The sequence below is a fragment of the Schistocerca gregaria genome, chromosome 7 (assembly GCF_023897955.1).
Source record: "Schistocerca gregaria isolate iqSchGreg1 chromosome 7, iqSchGreg1.2, whole genome shotgun sequence".
Taxonomy (NCBI): Eukaryota; Metazoa; Arthropoda; class Insecta; order Orthoptera; family Acrididae; genus Schistocerca; species Schistocerca gregaria.
Genome location: NC_064926.1, coordinates 1366931 through 1379892, shown reverse-complemented (window position 1 = coordinate 1379892; position 12962 = coordinate 1366931).

Sequence of the window (12962 nt, the reverse complement as noted above, 5' to 3'; positions counted from 1 at the left end):
AGTGCGCATGGTGACTGTTGTATTTAATCCCGATGGAATTACTGTGTTTCATCAACACTCTGATAGTCTACACATTACATAATGCCACCAGATGTGCATCAGAAACTACTAGTGGTCTTTCAGGGAACGATCAAAGCGTAGACTGTTTGAGACATTACTCCCATGGAGGTAAGTGCGCCTGGTGACTGTTGTATTCAATCCCGATGCAATTTCTGTGTTTCATCAAAACTCTGATAGTCCACAAATTAAAGAATGCCTCCAGATGTGCATCGGAAACTACTACTGGTCTTCCAATGAAAGATCAAAGCGTAGACTGTCTGAGACATTGCTCCCATGGCGGAAAATGCGCATAGTAACTATTGTATTCAATCCCGATGCAATTTCTGTGATTCATCAACACTCTAATAGTCAACAGAATGCCTCCAGATGTGCATCGGAAACTACTACTGGCCTTACAGGGAACGATCAAAGAATAGACTGTTTCAGAATTACTCCCACGGAGGAAAGTGCGCATGGTCACTGTTGTATTCAATCCCGATGCAATTACTGTGTTTCATCAACAGTCTGATAGTCCACAAAGAACAGAAAGCCTCCAGATGTGCATCGGAAGCTACTACTGGTCTTCCAGGGAACGATCAAACGTAGACTGTTAGAGACATTACTCCCATGGAGGAAAGTGCGCATGGTGACTGTTGTATTTAATCCCGATGGAATTACTGTGTTTCATCAACACTCTGATAGTCTACACATTACATAATGCCACCAGATGTGCATCAGAAACTACTAGTGGTCTTCCAGGGAACGATCAAAGCGTAGACTGTTTGAGACATTACTCCCATGGAGGAAACTGCGCATGGAGACTGTTGTATTCAATCCCGATGCAATTTCTGTGTTTCATCAACACTCTGATAGTCCACAGAGTACAGAAAGCCTCCAGATGTGCATCGGAAACTACTACTGGTCTTCCAGGGAACGATCAAAGCGTAGACTGTTTGAGACACTACTCCCACGGAGGAAAGTGCGCATGGTGACTGTTGTATTCAATCCCGATACAATTACTGTGTTTCATCAACACTCTGATACTCCACAGATTATAGAATTTCTTCAGATGTGCATCAATAACTACTACTGGTCTTCCAGGGAACGATCAAAGCGTAGGCTGTTTTAGATATTACTCGCATGGAGGATAGTGCGCATGGTGACTGTTGTATTCAATCCCGACGCAATTTCAGTGTTTCATCAACACTCTGATAGTCCACAAAGAACAGAAAGCCTCCAGATGTGCATCGGAAACTACTACTGGTCTTCCAGGGAACGATCAAACGTAGACTGTTAGAGACATTACTCCCATGGAGGAAAGTGCGCATGGTGACTGTTGTATTTAATCCCGATGGAATTACTGTGTTTCATCAACACTCTGATAACCTACACATTACATAATGCCACCAGATGTGCATCAGAAACTACTAGTGGTCTTCCAGGGAACGATCAAAGCGTAGACTGTTTGAGACATTACTCCCATGGAGGAAAGTGCGCATGGTGACTGTAGTATTCAATCCCGACGCAATTTCAGTGTTTCATCAACACTCTGATACTCCACAGATTACAGAATGCCTCCAGATGTGCATCGGAAACTACTACTGGTCTTTCAGGGAACGATCAAAGCGTAGACTGTTTGATACATTACTATCATGGAGGAAATTGCGCATGGTGACTGTTGTATTCAATCCCGTTGCAATTTCTGTGTTTCATCAACACTCTGATATTCCACAGATTACAGAATGCCTCCAGATGTGCATCGGAAACTACTACTGGTATTCCAGGGAACGATCAAAGCGTAGACTGTTGAGACATTACTTTTATGGAGGAATGTGCGCATGGTGACTGTTGTATTCAATCCCGATGCAATTTCTGTGTTTCATCAACACTCTGATACTCCACAGATTACAGAATGCCTCCACATGTGCATCGGAAACTGCTACTGGTCTTCCAGGGTACGATCAAAGCGTAAACTCTTTGAAACATTACTCCCGTGGAAGAAAGTGCCTATGGTGATTGTTGTATTCAATCCCGATGCAATTTCTGTGTTTCATCAACACTCTGATAGTCCACAGATTACAGAATTTCTTCAGATGTGCATCAATAACTACTACTGGTCTTCCAGGGAACGATCAAAGCGTAGATTGTTAGAGACATTACTCCCATGGAGAAAAGTGCGCATGGTGACTGTTGTATTCAATCCCGATGCAATTTCTGTGTTTCATCAACACTCTGGTAGTCCACAGATTACAGAATGCCTCCAGATGAGCAATTGAAACTACTACTGGTCTACCAGGGGATGATCAAAGCGTAGACTGTTTGAGACATTACTTCCATGGAGGAAACTGCGCATGGAGACTGTTGTATTCAATCCCGATGCAATTTCTGTGTTTCATCAACACTCTGATAGTCCACAGAGTACAGAAAGCCTCCAGATGTGCATCGGAAACTACTACTGGTCTTCCAGGGAAAGATCAAAGCGTAGACTGTTTGAGACATTAGTCCCATGGAGGAAAGTGCGCATGGTTACTGTTGTATTCAATCCCGATGCTATTACTGTGTTTCATCAACACTCTGATAGTCCACAGATTACAGAATTTCTTCAGATGTGCATCAATAACTACTACTGGTCTTCCAGGGAACGATCAAAGCGTAGGCTGTTGGAGACATAACTCCCATGGCGGAAAGTGCGCATGGTGATTATTGTATTCAATCCCGATGCAATTTCTGTGTTTCATCAACACTCTGATAGTCCACAGATTACAGAATGCGTCCAGATGTGCCCCGGAAACTACTACTGGTCTTCCAGGGAACGATCAAAGCGTAGACTGTTGGAGACATAACTCCCATGGCGGAAAGTGCGCATGGTGACTATTGTATTCAATCCCGATGCAATTTCTGTGTTTCATCAACACTCTGATAGTCCACAGATTACAGAATGCCTTCAGATGTGCATCGGAAACTACTACTGGTCTTCCAGGGAACGATCAAAGCGTTGACTGTTTGAGACATTACTCCCATGGAGGAAAGTGCGCATGGTGACTGTTGTATTCAATCCCGATGCAATTTCTGTGTTTCATCAACAGTCTGATAGTCCACAAAGAACAGAATGCCTCCAGATGTGCATCGGAAACTACTACTGGTCTTCCAGGGAACGATCAAACATAGACTGTTAGAGACATTACTCCCATGGAGGAAAGTGCGCATGGTGACTGTTGTATTTAATCCCGATGGAATTACTGTGTTTCATCAACACTCTGATAGTCTACACATTACATAATGCCACCAGATGTGCATCAGAAACTACTAGTGGTCTTTCAGGGAACGATCAAAGCGTAGACTGTTTGGGACATTACTCCCATGGAGGTAAGTGCGCCTGGTGACTGTTGTATTCAATCCCGATGCAATTTCTGTGTTTCATCAAAACTCTGATAGTCCACAAATTAAAGAATGCCTCCAGATGTGCATCGGAAACTACTACTGGTCTTCCAATGAAAGATCAAAGCGTAGACTGTCTGAGACATTGCTCCCATGGCGGAAAATGCGCATAGTAACTATTGTATTCAATCCCGATGCAATTTCTGTGATTCATCAACACTCTAATAGTCAACAGAATGCCTCCAGATGTGCATCGGAAACTACTACTGGTCTTCCAGGGAACGATCAAAGCGTAGACTGTTTGAGACACTACTCCCACGGAGGAAAGTGCGCATGGTGACTGTTGTATTCAATCCCGATACAATTACTGTGTTTCATCAACACTCTGATACTCCACAGATTATAGAATTTCTTCAGATGTGCATCAATAACTACTACTGGTCTTCCAGGGAACGATCAAAGCGTAGGCTGTTTTAGATATTACTCGCATGGAGGATAGTGCGCATGGTGACTGTTGTATTCAATCCCGACGCAATTTCAGTGTTTCATCAACACTCTGATAGTCCACAAAGAACAGAAAGCCTCCAGATGTGCATCGGAAACTACTACTGGTCTTCCAGGGAACGATCAAACGTAGACTGTTAGAGACATTACTCCCATGGAGGAAAGTGCGCATGGTGACTGTTGTATTTAATCCCGATGGAATTACTGTGTTTCATCAACACTCTGATAACCTACACATTACATAATGCCACCAGATGTGCATCAGAAACTACTAGTGGTCTTCCAGGGAACGATCAAAGCGTAGACTGTTTGAGACATTACTCCCATGGAGGAAAGTGCGCATGGTGACTGTAGTATTCAATCCCGACGCAATTTCAGTGTTTCATCAACACTCTGATACTCCACAGATTACAGAATGCCTCCAGATGTGCATCGGAAACTACTACTGGTCTTTCAGGGAACGATCAAAGCGTAGACTGTTTGATACATTACTATCATGGAGGAAATTGCGCATGGTGACTGTTGTATTCAATCCCGTTGCAATTTCTGTGTTTCATCAACACTCTGATATTCCACAGATTACAGAATGCCTCCAGATGTGCATCGGAAACTACTACTGGTATTCCAGGGAACGATCAAAGCGTAGACTGTTGAGACATTACTTTTATGGAGGAATGTGCGCATGGTGACTGTTGTATTCAATCCCGATGCAATTTCTGTGTTTCATCAACACTCTGATACTCCACAGATTACAGAATGCCTCCACATGTGCATCGGAAACTGCTACTGGTCTTCCAGGGTACGATCAAAGCGTAAACTCTTTGAAACATTACTCCCGTGGAAGAAAGTGCCTATGGTGATTGTTGTATTCAATCCCGATGCAATTTCTGTGTTTCATCAACACTCTGATAGTCCACAGATTACAGAATTTCTTCAGATGTGCATCAATAACTACTACTGGTCTTCCAGGGAACGATCAAAGCGTAGACTGTTAGAGACATTACTCCCATGGAGAAAAGTGCGCATGGTGACTGTTGTATTCAATCCCGATGCAATTTCTGTGTTTCATCAACACTCTGGTAGTCCACAGATTACAGAATGCCTCCAGATGAGCAATTGAAACTACTACTGGTCTACCAGGGGATGATCAAAGCGTAGACTGTTTGAGACATTACTCCCATGGAGGAAACTGCGCATGGAGACTGTTGTATTCAATCCCGATGCAATTTCTGTGTTTCATCAACACTCTGATAGTCCACAGAGTACAGAAAGCCTCCAGATGTGCATCGGAAACTACTACTGGTCTTCCAGGGAAAGATCAAAGCGTAGACTGTTTGAGACATTAGTCCCATGGAGGAAAGTGCGCATGGTTACTGTTGTATTCAATCCCGATGCTATTACTGTGTTTCATCAACACTCTGATAGTCCACAGATTACAGAATTTCTTCAGATGTGCATCAATAACTACTACTGGTCTTCCAGGGAACGATCAAAGCGTAGGCTGTTGGAGACATAACTCCCATGGCGGAAAGTGCGCATGGTGATTATTGTATTCAATCCCGATGCAATTTCTGTGTTTCATCAACACTCTGATAGTCCACAGATTACAGAATGCGTCCAGATGTGCCCCGGAAACTACTACTGGTCTTCCAGGGAACGATCAAAGCGTGGACTGTTGGAGACATAACTCCCATGGCGGAAAGTGCGCATGGTGACTATTGTATTCAATCCCGATGCAATTTCTGTGTTTCATCAACACTCTGATAGTCCACAGATTACAGAATGCCTTCAGATGTGCATCGGAAACTACTACTGGTCTTCCAGGGAACGATCAAAGCGTTGACTGTTTGAGACATTACTCCCATGGAGGAAAGTGCGCATGGTGACTGTTGTATTCAATCCCGATGCAATTTCTGTGTTTCATCAACAGTCTGATAGTCCACAAAGAACAGAATGCCTCCAGATGTGCATCGGAAACTACTACTGGTCTTCCAGGGAACGATCAAACATAGACTGTTAGAGACATTACTCCCATGGAGGAAAGTGCGCATGGTGACTGTTGTATTTAATCCCGATGGAATTACTGTGTTTCATCAACACTCTGATAGTCTACACATTACATAATGCCACCAGATGTGCATCAGAAACTACTAGTGGTCTTTCAGGGAACGATCAAAGCGTAGACTGTTTGAGACATTACTCCCATGGAGGTAAGTGCGCCTGGTGACTGTTGTATTCAATCCCGATGCAATTTCTGTGTTTCATCAAAACTCTGATAGTCCACAAATTAAAGAATGCCTCCAGATGTGCATCGGAAACTACTACTGGTCTTCCAATGAAAGATCAAAGCGTAGACTGTCTGAGACATTGCTCCCATGGCGGAAAATGCGCATAGTAACTATTGTATTCAATCCCGATGCAATTTCTGTGATTCATCAACACTCTAATAGTCAACAGAATGCCTCCAGATGTGCATCGGAAACTACTACTGGCCTTACAGGGAACGATCAAAGAATAGACTGTTTCAGAATTACTCCCACGGAGGAAAGTGCGCATGGTCACTGTTGTATTCAATCCCGATGCAATTACTGTGTTTCATCAACAGTCTGATAGTCCACAAAGAACAGAAAGCCTCCAGATGTGCATCGGAAGCTACTACTGGTCTTCCAGGGAACGATCAAACGTAGACTGTTAGAGACATTACTCCCATGGAGGAAAGTGCGCATGGTGACTGTTGTATTTAATCCCGATGGAATTACTGTGTTTCATCAACACTCTGATAGTCTACACATTACATAATGCCACCAGATGTGCATCAGAAACTACTAGTGGTCTTCCAGGGAACGATCAAAGCGTAGACTGTTTGAGACATTACTCCCATGGAGGAAACTGCGCATGGAGACTGTTGTATTCAATCCCGATGCAATTTCTGTGTTTCATCAACACTCTGATAGTCCACAGAGTACAGAAAGCCTCCAGATGTGCATCGGAAACTACTACTGGTCTTCCAGGGAAAGATCAAAGCGTAGACTGTTTGAGACATTAGTCCCATGGAGGAAAGTGCGCATGGTTACTGTTGTATTCAATCCCGATGCTATTACTGTGTTTCATCAACACTCTGATAGTCCACAGATTACAGAATTTCTTCAGATGTGCATCAATAACTACTACTGGTCTTCCAGGGAACGATCAAAGCGTAGGCTGTTGGAGACATAACTCCCATGGCGGAAAGTGCGCATGGTGATTATTGTATTCAATCCCGATGCAATTTCTGTGTTTCATCAACACTCTGATAGTCCACAGATTACAGAATGCGTCCAGATGTGCCCCGGAAACTACTACTGGTCTTCCAGGGAACGATCAAAGCGTGGACTGTTGGAGACATAACTCCCATGGCGGAAAGTGCGCATGGTGACTATTGTATTCAATCCCGATGCAATTTCTGTGTTTCATCAACACTCTGATAGTCCACAGATTACAGAATGCCTTCAGATGTGCATCGGAAACTACTACTGGTCTTCCAGGGAACGATCAAAGCGTTGACTGTTTGAGACATTACTCCCATGGAGGAAAGTGCGCATGGTGACTGTTGTATTCAATCCCGATGCAATTTCTGTGTTTCATCAACAGTCTGATAGTCCACAAAGAACAGAATGCCTCCAGATGTGCATCGGAAACTACTACTGGTCTTCCAGGGAACGATCAAACATAGACTGTTAGAGACATTACTCCCATGGAGGAAAGTGCGCATGGTGACTGTTGTATTTAATCCCGATGGAATTACTGTGTTTCATCAACACTCTGATAGTCTACACATTACATAATGCCACCAGATGTGCATCAGAAACTACTAGTGGTCTTTCAGGGAACGATCAAAGCGTAGACTGTTTGAGACATTACTCCCATGGAGGTAAGTGCGCCTGGTGACTGTTGTATTCAATCCCGATGCAATTTCTGTGTTTCATCAAAACTCTGATAGTCCACAAATTAAAGAATGCCTCCAGATGTGCATCGGAAACTACTACTGGTCTTCCAATGAAAGATCAAAGCGTAGACTGTCTGAGACATTGCTCCCATGGCGGAAAATGCGCATAGTAACTATTGTATTCAATCCCGATGCAATTTCTGTGATTCATCAACACTCTAATAGTCAACAGAATGCCTCCAGATGTGCATCGGAAACTACTACTGGCCTTACAGGGAACGATCAAAGAATAGACTGTTTCAGAATTACTCCCACGGAGGAAAGTGCGCATGGTCACTGTTGTATTCAATCCCGATGCAATTACTGTGTTTCATCAACAGTCTGATAGTCCACAAAGAACAGAAAGCCTCCAGATGTGCATCGGAAGCTACTACTGGTCTTCCAGGGAACGATCAAACGTAGACTGTTAGAGACATTACTCCCATGGAGGAAAGTGCGCATGGTGACTGTTGTATTTAATCCCGATGGAATTACTGTGTTTCATCAACACTCTGATAGTCTACACATTACATAATGCCACCAGATGTGCATCAGAAACTACTAGTGGTCTTCCAGGGAACGATCAAAGCGTAGACTGTTTGAGACATTACTCCCATGGAGGAAACTGCGCATGGAGACTGTTGTATTCAATCCCGATGCAATTTCTGTGTTTCATCAACACTCTGATAGTCCACAGAGTACAGAAAGCCTCCAGATGTGCATCGGAAACTACTACTGGTCTTCCAGGGAACGATCAAAGCGTAGACTGTTTGAGACACTACTCCCACGGAGGAAAGTGCGCATGGTGACTGTTGTATTCAATCCCGATACAATTACTGTGTTTCATCAACACTCTGATACTCCACAGATTATAGAATTTCTTCAGATGTGCATCAATAACTACTACTGGTCTTCCAGGGAACGATCAAAGCGTAGGCTGTTTTAGATATTACTCGCATGGAGGATAGTGCGCATGGTGACTGTTGTATTCAATCCCGACGCAATTTCAGTGTTTCATCAACACTCTGATAGTCCACAAAGAACAGAAAGCCTCCAGATGTGCATCGGAAACTACTACTGGTCTTCCAGGGAACGATCAAACGTAGACTGTTAGAGACATTACTCCCATGGAGGAAAGTGCGCATGGTGACTGTTGTATTTAATCCCGATGGAATTACTGTGTTTCATCAACACTCTGATAACCTACACATTACATAATGCCACCAGATGTGCATCAGAAACTACTAGTGGTCTTCCAGGGAACGATCAAAGCGTAGACTGTTTGAGACATTACTCCCATGGAGGAAAGTGCGCATGGTGACTGTAGTATTCAATCCCGACGCAATTTCAGTGTTTCATCAACACTCTGATACTCCACAGATTACAGAATGCCTCCAGATGTGCATCGGAAACTACTACTGGTCTTTCAGGGAACGATCAAAGCGTAGACTGTTTGATACATTACTATCATGGAGGAAATTGCGCATGGTGACTGTTGTATTCAATCCCGTTGCAATTTCTGTGTTTCATCAACACTCTGATATTCCACAGATTACAGAATGCCTCCAGATGTGCATCGGAAACTACTACTGGTATTCCAGGGAACGATCAAAGCGTAGACTGTTGAGACATTACTTTTATGGAGGAATGTGCGCATGGTGACTGTTGTATTCAATCCCGATGCAATTTCTGTGTTTCATCAACACTCTGATACTCCACAGATTACAGAATGCCTCCACATGTGCATCGGAAACTGCTACTGGTCTTCCAGGGTACGATCAAAGCGTAAACTCTTTGAAACATTACTCCCGTGGAAGAAAGTGCCTATGGTGATTGTTGTATTCAATCCCGATGCAATTTCTGTGTTTCATCAACACTCTGATAGTCCACAGATTACAGAATTTCTTCAGATGTGCATCAATAACTACTACTGGTCTTCCAGGGAACGATCAAAGCGTAGATTGTTAGAGACATTACTCCCATGGAGAAAAGTGCGCATGGTGACTGTTGTATTCAATCCCGATGCAATTTCTGTGTTTCATCAACACTCTGGTAGTCCACAGATTACAGAATGCCTCCAGATGAGCAATTGAAACTACTACTGGTCTACCAGGGGATGATCAAAGCGTAGACTGTTTGAGACATTACTCCCATGGAGGAAACTGCGCATGGAGACTGTTGTATTCAATCCCGATGCAATTTCTGTGTTTCATAAACACTCTGATAGTCCACAGAGTACAGAAAGCCTCCAGATGTGCATCGGAAACTACTACTGGTCTTCCAGGGAAAGATCAAAGCGTAGACTGTTTGAGACATTAGTCCCATGGAGGAAAGTGCGCATGGTTACTGTTGTATTCAATCCCGATGCTATTACTGTGTTTCATCAACACTCTGATAGTCCACAGATTACAGAATTTCTTCAGATGTGCATCAATAACTACTACTGGTCTTCCAGGGAACGATCAAAGCGTAGGCTGTTGGAGACATAACTCCCATGGCGGAAAGTGCGCATGGTGATTATTGTATTCAATCCCGATGCAATTTCTGTGTTTCATCAACACTCTGATAGTCCACAGATTACAGAATGCGTCCAGATGTGCCCCGGAAACTACTACTGGTCTTCCAGGGAACGATCAAAGCGTAGACTGTTGGAGACATAACTCCCATGGCGGAAAGTGCGCATGGTGACTATTGTATTCAATCCCGATGCAATTTCTGTGTTTCATCAACACTCTGATAGTCCACAGATTACAGAATGCCTTCAGATGTGCATCGGAAACTACTACTGGTCTTCCAGGGAACGATCAAAGCGTTGACTGTTTGAGACATTACTCCCATGGAGGAAAGTGCGCATGGTGACTGTTGTATTCAATCCCGATGCAATTTCTGTGTTTCATCAACAGTCTGATAGTCCACAAAGAACAGAATGCCTCCAGATGTGCATCGGAAACTACTACTGGTCTTCCAGGGAACGATCAAACATAGACTGTTAGAGACATTACTCCCATGGAGGAAAGTGCGCATGGTGACTGTTGTATTTAATCCCGATGGAATTACTGTGTTTCATCAACACTCTGATAGTCTACACATTACATAATGCCACCAGATGTGCATCAGAAACTACTAGTGGTCTTTCAGGGAACGATCAAAGCGTAGACTGTTTGGGACATTACTCCCATGGAGGTAAGTGCGCCTGGTGACTGTTGTATTCAATCCCGATGCAATTTCTGTGTTTCATCAAAACTCTGATAGTCCACAAATTAAAGAATGCCTCCAGATGTGCATCGGAAACTACTACTGGTCTTCCAATGAAAGATCAAAGCGTAGACTGTCTGAGACATTGCTCCCATGGCGGAAAATGCGCATAGTAACTATTGTATTCAATCCCGATGCAATTTCTGTGATTCATCAACACTCTAATAGTCAACAGAATGCCTCCAGATGTGCATCGGAAACTACTACTGGCCTTACAGGGAACGATCAAAGAATAGACTGTTTCAGAATTACTCCCACGGAGGAAAGTGCGCATGGTCACTGTTGTATTCAATCCCGATGCAATTACTGTGTTTCATCAACAGTCTGATAGTCCACAAAGAACAGAAAGCCTCCAGATGTGCATCGGAAGCTACTACTGGTCTTCCAGGGAACGATCAAACGTAGACTGTTAGAGACATTACTCCCATGGAGGAAAGTGCGCATGGTGACTGTTGTATTTAATCCCGATGGAATTACTGTGTTTCATCAACACTCTGATAGTCTACACATTACATAATGCCACCAGATGTGCATCAGAAACTACTAGTGGTCTTCCAGGGAACGATCAAAGCGTAGACTGTTTGAGACATTACTCCCATGGAGGAAACTGCGCATGGAGACTGTTGTATTCAATCCCGATGCAATTTCTGTGTTTCATCAACACTCTGATTGTCCACAGAGTACAGAAAGCCTCCAGATGTGCATCGGAAACTACTACTGGTCTTCCAGGGAACGATCAAAGCGTAGACTGTTTGAGACACTACTCCCACGGAGGAAAGTGCGCATGGTGACTGTTGTATTCAATCCCGATACAATTACTGTGTTTCATCAACACTCTGATACTCCACAGATTATAGAATTTCTTCAGATGTGCATCAATAACTACTACTGGTCTTCCAGGGAACGATCAAAGCGTAGGCTGTTTTAGATATTACTCGCATGGAGGATAGTGCGCATGGTGACTGTTGTATTCAATCCCGACGCAATTTCAGTGTTTCATCAACACTCTGATAGTCCACAAAGAACAGAAAGCCTCCAGATGTGCATCGGAAACTACTACTGGTCTTCCAGGGAACGATCAAACGTAGACTGTTAGAGACATTACTCCCATGGAGGAAAGTGCGCATGGTGACTGTTGTATTTAATCCCGATGGAATTACTGTGTTTCATCAACACTCTGATAACCTACACATTACATAATGCCACCAGATGTGCATCAGAAACTACTAGTGGTCTTCCAGGGAACGATCAAAGCGTAGACTGTTTGAGACATTACTCCCATGGAGGAAAGTGCGCATGGTGACTGTAGTATTCAATCCCGACGCAATTTCAGTGTTTCATCAACACTCTGATACTCCACAGATTACAGAATGCCTCCAGATGTGCATCGGAAACTACTACTGGTCTTTCAGGGAACGATCAAAGCGTAGACTGTTTGATACATTACTCCCATGGAGGAAAGTGCGCATGGTGACTGTTGTATTCAATCCCGTTGCAATTTCTGTGTTTCATCAACACTCTGATATTCCACAGATTACAGAATGCCTCCAGATGTGCATCGGAAACTACTACTGGTATTCCAGGGAACGATCAAAGCGTAGACTGTTGAGACATTACTTTTATGGAGGAATGTGCGCATGGTGACTGTTGTATTCAATCCCGATGCAATTTCTGTGTTTCATCAACACTCTGATACTCCACAGATTACAGAATGCCTCCACATGTGCATCGGAAACTGCTACTGGTCTTCCAGGGAACGATCAAAGCGTAAACTCTTTGAAACATTACTCCCGTGGAAGAAAGTGCCTATGGTGATTGTTGT